Here is a 10,342-nt window from a genome sequence, read left to right as displayed (position 1 = left end):
AACAGATGCAACACATTTTCCAGCCCTTACCTATTTTTAATTTTAAGCCTTAAAATCCTTACCCAATAGGGATAAACCAAAATTTCGGGCACTGAGAAAGATAACTAAATGAGAAGTTTTGAAGCAGTACAACCTTTAAGCCAGTAGTAAGTAATTAAGCACATTTTGGCTACGAACAAGAAAGATAACTAAATGAGAAGTTTTGAAGCAGTTCAACCTTTAAGCAGGTAGTAATTAAGCACATTTTGGCTATGAACAAATCTTTTTAAAGCACACTCACCTTCTTTTTTAATTTTGTCATTCATATTGTTGATATAAATTGTGTGGTTTGGCCTGATATCCATCTTTTAGGGTAAGCTGTCCAAACAGCCTGAAGAGACAGTAAATATTCTGTTACAAACAGGGAAGACTTAACTCATACTCTTGGTGTGACATTAGGACACAACACAAGTGTTACTAACTTTTCAGTTCTCTTTCATTCCCTAATGCCAGAAAACATCAGTTTGGCAGTAGTCGTTGGAAAAGCTCTCCAACTCTTGCTAGCTTTTTTTTTTTTAATTATTAAAACAAAAGGAGAATAATGCTTGGCGGAGCACTAGTACCTAATAAGATTTTTAACATTCCTTTATTCAATAAATTTTACACTTATCTTCCACTTATAACCAAGTGATATTGTTTTTCCATCTGCCTAATAAAACAACTTTGTGTTTTAAATTATTTAAACCCCGAGATTTGAAGAAAAATGAAAAAGAAACTAGCAAATGTACAGCCAGTAAAAACCATTTAGAACATTAATGAAGTTTGCCAAGAACTACTATTCCATGTGTACACTTACATAGCACTTTCATATCTGTTACTAATTTATACACATCACCACTTACTGTCCTCACTCCAGTTATCTCGAGCCAATTAAAGGGATGGAGCCCTAGCCGGTTTTGCTCAGTGGATAGAGCCTCGGCCTGCGGACTGAAGGGTCCCAGGTTCGATTCCGGTCAAGGGCATGTACCTTGGCTGCAGGCACATCCCCAGCAGCGGGTGTGCAGGAGGCAGCTGATCGGTGTTTCTCTCTCATCGATGCTTTTAACTCTCTATCCCTCTCCCTTCCTTTCTGCAAAAAATCAATAAAATATATTCTTTAAAAAGTAAACAAAGGGATGGAGCTGTGAGAGAGCAGTACCGCACGATGGTTAAGAGCTCAGATTCTAGTATCAGCCAGATCTGAATTCAAACCCAGTCTGTGCTTCTGACTAGCTGCGTGACTGGGGTGCAAGTTCCCTAATCTCTCCGGTTCCCCATCTGTAAGATGGGGATGGTGGTCAACAGCATTTAGCCTGGAGAACTCAGGAGACTAAATGAGACAAAGGCCCAGCACAGCTCTTGCCTGGGCAGTAAGCGCCTAAAGCCGCTGTTATTAAAGGTTAATGAAGGGACTTGCCTAAACTCACGCGGCTAATAAGCCGCAGGCCTGGAAATCCGCTCTTGCCTTCTGGTCTCCGCACTCCTCTTCCACACTCACCTCAATATTTCAGCTTTCACATTGTTTTGAGTTGCAAATTCTGACCTTGCTTTATTCCCTAGGGCCGTCCCACATATCCTTTAACTTCACAAATACCTAACTTCACCCACCGTATGTGAAGAGCACAGGATGACTGGCAAGGGAAGGGCCCGCGGACAGGGGCCCCGCTTGTGCGGGCAATACGTTAAAAGGCAGGCTTCTCGGAGACCTGCGGGCTGCTCATCTGAAACCTGAGGTCGCCAATAGGAGGGAAATGATCAGAGAGGAGGCTCAGGGTAGGTTGGATGGTTGCCTGGACGACTGCAGGGGCACTGGGGAAGCCTCTCAATCCAAAAAGGAGCCTCCGGAAGCTACACGAAAGCTCAGAGCGAGCTGGAACCAGCAAAGGGACAATAATCATCCCTCACTTCGTACAATCATCCCTCCTCTCCCGACACAAGCACAATCGCCCAAGGCCCCGGACCGAAGCCCAAGGAAGTAGCCCCGTGGTCCCGGACCCTACACGTTTGACTCCAGACAACGCTCTTAAGATGGGAGGCCTCGCCGGAGCGCCGCGGCAGCCTCCATTCCTCCCCCGGCCGCTGGCCCAGCCTTCCGCGAACCCCAGGTCCGGTGCATGCAGCCCCACCACGCCGCCCCGTCCACTCGCAGCTCCCGCAAGGGAGCGCTGGGCCGAGGGCCAACCTGCGGCCTGGAAACCGAAACAGCGGGACAGAACTCATTCAAACTCACCTGAGGCCCGCCCGGCGTCCCGTAGCCACCGAAAGCCGGAAGCGGAGCCAGAAACAGGAAGTGACGGCACCAGGAGCCTCAATGGAGCGCAGATCGGTGGAGGAGCCGAGCACCGAGTCGGTCGATGCCCCGCGGCTGCGCCTGAAATCTCCCTGCGCATGCGCGCCCTGGCGGGCGGGGAGAAAACGTGGGTAGGGGGAGTGGGGAAGAAGGGGAAGGAGCCTGTGGGAAGCCTGTGGGTGAAACAAATCTTGGGGCCATAGAGTGAGAGGATAGGGGAGCGCAGTGATTCATTTCCCCTGCCACGACTTTGCGCGACTTGAACCACGCAAAGGTAGCGTCCATCTTTCCAAATCCTATTCAGTTTTACAGGTGCCGCCCATGCCCACTGCCAGGGCAGGCGCCCTTCTACGGGCTCTGGCTGCCCCAGTTTAACTTCACATCCAGGGCAGCCAGCACCCCACAAATCTCCTCCGGTTCCTGGGCTCTGCGGGAACTCTCCAACACTGCTGATGGGCTTGCATCCCAGGGACACCTCCGCTTGAGGCCCCAAGTGGAGGGAGTCTGTGTCCCTGTCCAGCTCTGTAACCTTATGAGGCAAGCACACTTGACTAATGACCAAACACCTGTAAGGTCATCAGCCTAAACGCACTCAAAACTCATTAATTTTCTATCGTCCTTCCCATCTTCCCATCTCCCCACAAAATGCCTATATTGTCCTAGGGTAAGACAAGTTGTTGGTGTTTAGGCCAAGCTGAACGGGAATTCCAAAAAGGGCACATAGCCATTCATCCATTCGTCAAATATATGTAAAGCATCATCTGAAATGTTTGTTATGAGCCAAGAGGAATCTAATCTTGTTAATCCCTTGAACTCGGAAACGTCCTCATATGTAAATTAGGGATCATAATAGTAACTCCTTCTAGAGTTATTGTGAGGATTAAATGCACTCAATATAAAGTGATTAGACACAAAAGAAATGGTTCATAAATGTTATTTGTAAATACTGGAGATATGCATGGAGAGACCAAATAGATGGGTCTTATAAGATAGGGATTTTTATTTTAAAAGGTCGCCTAAAGTTGCAATATTTTGAAATAATGTAAGTTTTTTTGAAAGCGGGGATTTCTGTCTGCTTTGTTCACTCAGGTAGCTTTAGTAACTAGAAACGTGGCTGATAAATATGTATTGAATGAAGGGATGAATAAATGAAGCTTCATGGAAAAATTAGACAACACCAAACAAATGTGATGTTTTATGAAGATGCACAGAAGTGTAGGAAATAAGGTTAAACAATCACAAAAAAAGCATTATTTTATAATATGGATGTAAAATTGAGAAGAATTGTAAATAGTTCTGTCTCAGTTAAGGAATTATGAGAGAGTACCCTTACTACATTAAAAGAAATATAAACAAAATTAAAAAAATTTTGAATAACGAAGGACAAGCTGCCCTGCACACTAATATGGACATCTGACCAATTAATTATGTTTGATGATAATGATGATAGCTAACCTATTTTTCTGAAAATAAGCTGTAACCTGACTATATTATGCAAGTCATTCTGGCCAAGAGCACATCATAACTATTAAGAGAGGATAAGGTGGATATTAAACCCTTATCAGATATTTTCCCATACAGTAGATTTCCTTTGCACTTTGTTGATAGTTTCTTTTGCTGTGGAGAAGCTTTTTAGTTTGAAGTAGTAGCATTTGTTATTTTTTTTTCTTTGTTTCCCTTGCTCTAGGCCAGCGGTTCTCAACCTGTGGGTCGCGACCCCTTTGGGGGTCGAACGACCCTTTCACAGGGGTCGCCTAAGACCATCGGAAAACACATATATAATTACATATTGTTTTTGTGATTAATCACTATGCTTTTACTATGTTCAATTTATAACAATGAAAATACATCCTGCATATCAGATATTTACATTATGATTCATAACAGTAGCAAAATTAGTTATGAAGTAGCAACGAAAATAATTTTATGGTTGGGGGTCACCACAACTTGAGGAACTATATTAAAAGGTCGCAGCATTAGGAAGGTTGAGAACCACTGTCTAGGTGATATAATGGTGAAAATACTGCTATATCAAGGTGCCAGAGATTTTACTGCCTATTTTTCTTCTAGGACTTTTATGGTTTCACAATTTACATTTAAGTGTTTTATCATTTTGAGATTATTCTTGTGTATGGTGTAAGTTGGTGGTCTAGTTTCATTTTTTTTTTAATGGTGAGACTTTGCAAAGGCACTCTACCTGGAAAGAAAAATATACAGTACCTGTCCAATTTTCCTAACACCATTTACTCCATTGTATGCTCTTACTTCCATTGTCAAATATTAATTGGACGTATTTGTGTGGGTTGATTTCTGGGGCCTCTCTTCTGTTCCATTGGTCTATATGCCTTTTCTTCTGCCAGTAGCACTATTTTTTTTTTTTTAAATATACTTTATTGATTTTTTACAGAGAGGAAGGGAGAGAGATAGAGAGTCAGAAACATCGATGAGAGAGAAACATCGATCAGCTGCCTCCCGCACATCCCCCACCGGGGATGTGCCCGCAACCCAAGCACATGCCCTTGACCGGAATCGAACCCGGGACCCTTCAGTCCGCAGGCCGACGCTCCATCCACTGAGCCAAACCGTTTTCGGCGCCAGTAGCACTATTTTATCACAATGGCTTTGTAGTATAGTTTGGTATCTGATATTGTGTTACCTCTAACTCTGTTCTTTCTCAAGATACACCTCAGCATCAGGAAGACAAGCAATCCAGTTTAAAATGGGGAAAGGACCCAAATAGACACTTCTCCAAAGAGGACATACAGATGGCCAATAGACACATGAAAAAATGCTCAAAGTCACTAATCATCAGAGATATGCAAATTAAAACTATAATGAGGTATCATCTCATACCTATCAGAATGACTATCATCAATAGATCAACAGTCACTATGGAAAACAGATGTTCAAAGTCACTGATCATCAGAGAGATGCAAATTAAAATGACAATGAGGTATCACCTCCTATCTGTTAGAATGGCTACCATCAGCAAATCAACAAATGACAAGTGCTGGCAAGTATCTGGAGAAAAGGGCACCCTAGTACACTGCTGGTAGGAATGCAGACTAATACATCCACTGTGGAAAACAGTGTGGAGTTTCCTCAAAAAAATTAATGGAACTGCCATTTAATCCAGAGATCCCACTTTTGGGCATATATCCTAAGAATCCTGAAACTTTAATCAGAAAACATATATGTACCCCTATGTTCATAGTAGGGTTATTTACAAATAGCTAAGATCTGGAAACAGCCCAAATGCCTATTTTGTTTGGTAGATGAAATGTATAAAAAAGCGGTGGGACATTTACCCATGGAATACTATGCAGCCATGAAAAAGGAGAGTCTCTTGCTCTTTGAGACAGCATGGATGACACTGGAAAACTATTATGCTAAGCGAAATAAGCCAGTTAGAGAAAGACAAATATCACATGTTCTCATTTATAAGGGGACTCTAGAGAACAAAATGAACTGATGAACAAAATAGGTCCAGAGGTATAAATGCATGGAACAGAATAACAGACCTTGAAGGGAGGGGTTTGGAGAGAGGGAACAGAAAAAGATTAACCAAAGAACATATATGCATATATGCATAACCCCTGGATACAGACAATAGCATGGGAAAGAGGTGGGGGTTGCGTGGAGAAAATGGGAGACATCTGTAATACTGACAACAATAAAATAAAATTAATAAAAGCCAAAAACAAACAGAGGATAAGATGGGACTTTGCAAAGATACTCCACCTGTAAAGAAAAAGAAAAACAACAACAACACAGAGACTTCAAATCAGACTACACATTGAGTTCTATTAACCACTAAAAAATGGCTACTATTCATTACACTGTGAGAAGGAACTCATCTAATGGCCAACTCGGTGGCAATGATCTACATGCTATTCCCCAGGTTTTTCTAAACAGAACCAGTGCACCTTTCTGTCCTTGGGCAGTTGGTCTGGGCTTTCCAATGGCCTGTTAGTCCTCGGTGGTTTCTTAAATGGTTTTGAGAAGCCAGTAATTGAAAGCAGGACTGAGAAAGGAATGAAAGGGGGAGAGGAGCTCTTCTGCCCTTGTGAGATGCCTTGAATGCCCTGGTTATATAACTATATTAAGAGCATTATAACATCTAAACTTTGGTCAGATGAGCTGTAAAAGGACCATCATTCCTTTATGATTAAATTCACCTCTTGAGGGTCAGATCAGGAATCCGATATTTCCAAAACTCACCTGTTTTTAAACAGAAGAGAAAAACAAATGGATTTGCTTAGGAGTTCTGCTCAGTCCAGTCTCTCATATTTCAGTGAGGCAACCTGATTTACTTTCCTGTGAAGCAGTTTTGCTTTTTATGGCACTAAACCCAGAAGCAGCACTACAACACTCTAGACAACTGTTACCTATCTATTGATGATGAAACTCGCCTATTTTAGAAGGTAGCAGCAAAATTACTACCAACAGTTGGGAATAAAACTGTGTTAAGACATCTAAATTATCGTCTAAGCTTGATAAACGAGGCGGCTCGTAGTGACTATGAATGCACATATATTTTCCTACCTTATCTGCACGTGTTTTATGTTTCTCATTAAATGTTTTCAGTATCTCGCTGCAGTATTTTTGAGATGCAGCCGGGTTTAAAGAAAAATGCGTCATAAAACTGGTGGATAAATTTTCGCCCATTTATGTTAGATAGAGTCACAGAATGTACGACAATTTGTTTCTATTTTCTTTCTCTCTCCAGGTGGTGATTTCATTAAGAAATTTACATAGAGTAAAATTATTTTACAACCATCACTAAACAAATCTAGGCATTATTGTTGAGCACCATATCAGGTTTACCTTGTCCTAGCTAGTTGGGATTATATTGACTGTAACTTCCTGAGAAGCACCCCAGCCCTGAAATTCAGGGAGGAAATAATTCTGTGCAATTATTTTGTCATTTTATTTCAGTCCTTATGTCTATTTTTTAAGAAAAATTGTTTTAGCCCTAACCGGTTTGACTCAGTGGATAGATCGTCGGCCTGTGGACCGAAAGGTCCCAGGTTTGATTCCAGTCAAGGGCATGTACCTTGGTTGCGGGCACAGCCCCAGTAGGAGGTGTCCAGGAGGCAGCTGATCGATGTTTCTCTCTCATCGATGCTTTTAACTCTCTATCCCTCTCCATTCCTTTCTGTAAAAAACTCAATAAAATATATATATTTTTAAAAAAGAAATATTGTTTTAGGAGAAAAAAAACATGAAAAGCTATTATTATTTCGGAAACATACTATTGTGCTAATGTTAATAGTGGGGTACTTTTCCATACACAAAACACCATTTTCTCCCCAAAATGGGAGGAATCTGAGATAAGCTATGATAATGTATGCATCTTATAAAGCTTGGAAGCAGTAGTTTGCCTTCGAAGACTAGATAACTAAAGATGAGTGGGAGAAACCTGGACGTCTTACTGTTCAATATTATGAGATGGGAAGTTGTGCTTGGCACGGTGTCCCTCTGACCTCCCCTGAAGTCACTAAAGTAATAACACACGACTGCCATTCTCTTCAAAACTGGAACAATAAGATGCTAGTGGCATGAGGCCCACCTAACAAGCAGATTAAATTATTAAGTGCAGCAGATAAAACTATGCAGATAAAATTCTTGATTACAAGAGTTTTCGCCTTTATGATTCAACGCCGTTAATTTTTTTTAACGCCCTTAATTATTTGGAGTCGTAAGACCTGTGACAATTTGAGACCTTTTTTAAAATGTTGGCTCTCAATTATGTAATTTCCAGCATCGTCTACCATTGATTTCACAGGCACATCCCAGGTGGCCTAATCCAGTGCTTCTCAAACTTTAATCTCCTAGGGATTTTGTTAAATTCAAATTTTGAGTTGCTAAAGCTTGGATGGGGGCCTGAGGATCTGCATTTATAACAAGCACCCGGGTGGTACTGATGCTGCTGGCCCCCCACCATATTTTGGGGAGCAAGACCCTGAGCATTTCAGATTTAAGAATGCCTGGTAGATTACCCAGTATTGTACAACAGTTAGCTGAGGGGGCCATAGTGCTCCTACCAGATACAGAATACCATCTTCTTATTGCAAATACAAATCAACTATTTCTTTCAAAGGAGTTATCTAAAACTCTGTTTTAACTGCCTTCTCCTGGGCTTTTGGAACTCAATCTCAAGTGAGAGTGAGAAAGTTTGGAATTTTTGTTCCCTCTTGACGAGAGATTGCTTGGTTCTTTGTGGGGCCCTGGGTCACCCTCTAATTAGTGTTAGTCATTACAGTTGTGCACAACTGTCCTGGTCTGGTCTCCTGCCAGGTTCACGGAGGCTTGCACTTCTCCACACCTTCTGAAAATTGGCACCGTCAGGTAATGTGCTTTGGCTAATGAAGTGTAAGGATATTAGCTAGGCATCACTTCCAGGCAGAAGTGTCAAGAGCCAGTGCACAATTTGCCATGTGCCCTTTGTTCTGTCTTTGTGATCTTGGAAATAAATGGAACCTCTGTCACCCTTAGGTCCATGAGTGACTACAATGATTAGGGAACACCTCTCCTACTCAGTTCAAATTGATCATATAACATTAGCAGGAAATAATAAACTGAGCTTTAGGGGGTATCTGTTGATGCGTCATGGCCATCCTGACTTTTTACACTAATTGAAACCCCCTCTGAGAAATAATTCTTAGAAAGTTCAAAAGAGTTTTACGTGAGCAGTTTCCCAATCACAGATGGTTTCTGAGTGCATAAGAGGTCATGTATCTGAGATGACTCTTGCCTTTTAAAGGGAAAATCAATATGATCCATCTTTTGAGTGACCTTTATTGAGTAATTTAATCCTAGATTTATTGAGCACCTTTGTAAAATGGCTACAGAAGTAATTATCTTGCGGCCTAGCTGAGAGAATTCATGGTTGGTAGCATTTTCACATACCTTCAGAGAAAGGATCCGAAGGAATAAAGAGATGTCACGTTCACGCTCTAATTTAGGGTGGTCAGAATCATCTTGCAACAGAAGATCAGGATATGTATAAAACATTTCAGGCAAGATGTAGCATCATGAGACAGTTTAGAGCCTTATCATAAAGAAGTTGGGGGGAAAATGAAGCCTCTAGTTTCAATTGCAAATTTGTTTGGACAAGATAACCCAGAAAATCATTTCTATCTAAGGAATCCAAAACAATTATGTAAATGAGACTGGTCTTTCCTATTCTATTTTGTTTCAGGTGAATGGGAGTCAATTCAACTATTGTAAATTTCTCTAATACCCACTGCCGAAAATATCATTACATGGGTTAATGAGTTTATTAAAAAAGATAGTGAAAATGAGAAATAGTGCTCATCTCTAATTGATATTGAGTAGTCTTCCTTTAATCACGGTGGGTTTTTTTTTTTTCAGTTTTAATATGAAGCTACTTTCTGACATTTAGTGTTATTAAATTACTTCAGCTCCTGGAAGATATTAATATAGCTTATAATACATTTTGTCATTTCTGTAGAAGATTCTGAATAAGACTGGTCAGTTTGGAAGGCTGAAAGAAATTAGTTCTAAGTTACTTCCTTGTGACTGAAATTGCAAACGTCAGATTCCATTACAAGTGGCTACGACTGAAAGAGCTCATCTCTCGTTCATTTAATAACAGGGTATCCCAGAAGTCATTGTGCAGTGCTAAGCTTTATATTGCTTAAAACTAAACTAAGACTCTGGGACACTTTTATCTTTTCTGAACACTTACAACATAGCAAATCCTGTGCTGGCTACTGGAGATATAACAGTGAGCAGCACAGGGAGGCCACCTGCTCCCATGGAGCTGCTAGGCTCTGGGATAACTAAATGTTTGTGAATGACTACTGTGGAGATGTTCCCGTTACTATTGCTGCAGGACAAACGACCCCACAACTTAGTGGTTTAAAGCTATAGCTATTTGATTATGTCTCGTGGACTTTGTGGGTCAGGAATTCAGTCAGAGTACGGCTGGGGATTTCTTCACTCAGTGGGACTCAACTGGTGGATGGGTTGGTCTACTCTCACATGTTGGGTGGTTAGGAGTGGCTG

At 41.4% G+C, this 10,342-nt stretch overlaps 1 long non-coding RNA gene across 1 annotated transcript; it reads right to left on the bottom strand.

Annotated features, from left to right (window-relative positions):
* Positions 1-292: 292 nt before the first annotated feature.
* On the bottom strand, positions 293-2,358 carry LOC102770151. The gene is made up of 2 exons (XR_001515955.1): positions 2,249-2,358; positions 293-370 (listed from the first exon to the last, which is right to left on the bottom strand). It is a non-coding gene; the product is annotated as an uncharacterized LOC102770151 (long non-coding RNA).
* Between the last annotated feature and the right edge of the window lie 7,984 nt (positions 2,359-10,342).

Source organism: Myotis davidii, unplaced genomic scaffold, assembly GCF_000327345.1.
Source record: "Myotis davidii unplaced genomic scaffold, ASM32734v1 scaffold608, whole genome shotgun sequence".
Classification (NCBI taxonomy): domain Eukaryota; kingdom Metazoa; phylum Chordata; class Mammalia; order Chiroptera; family Vespertilionidae; genus Myotis; species Myotis davidii.
The sequence above is the reverse complement of the archived record's forward strand: the minus strand, read 5'-3'. Positions and strand labels throughout refer to the sequence as shown.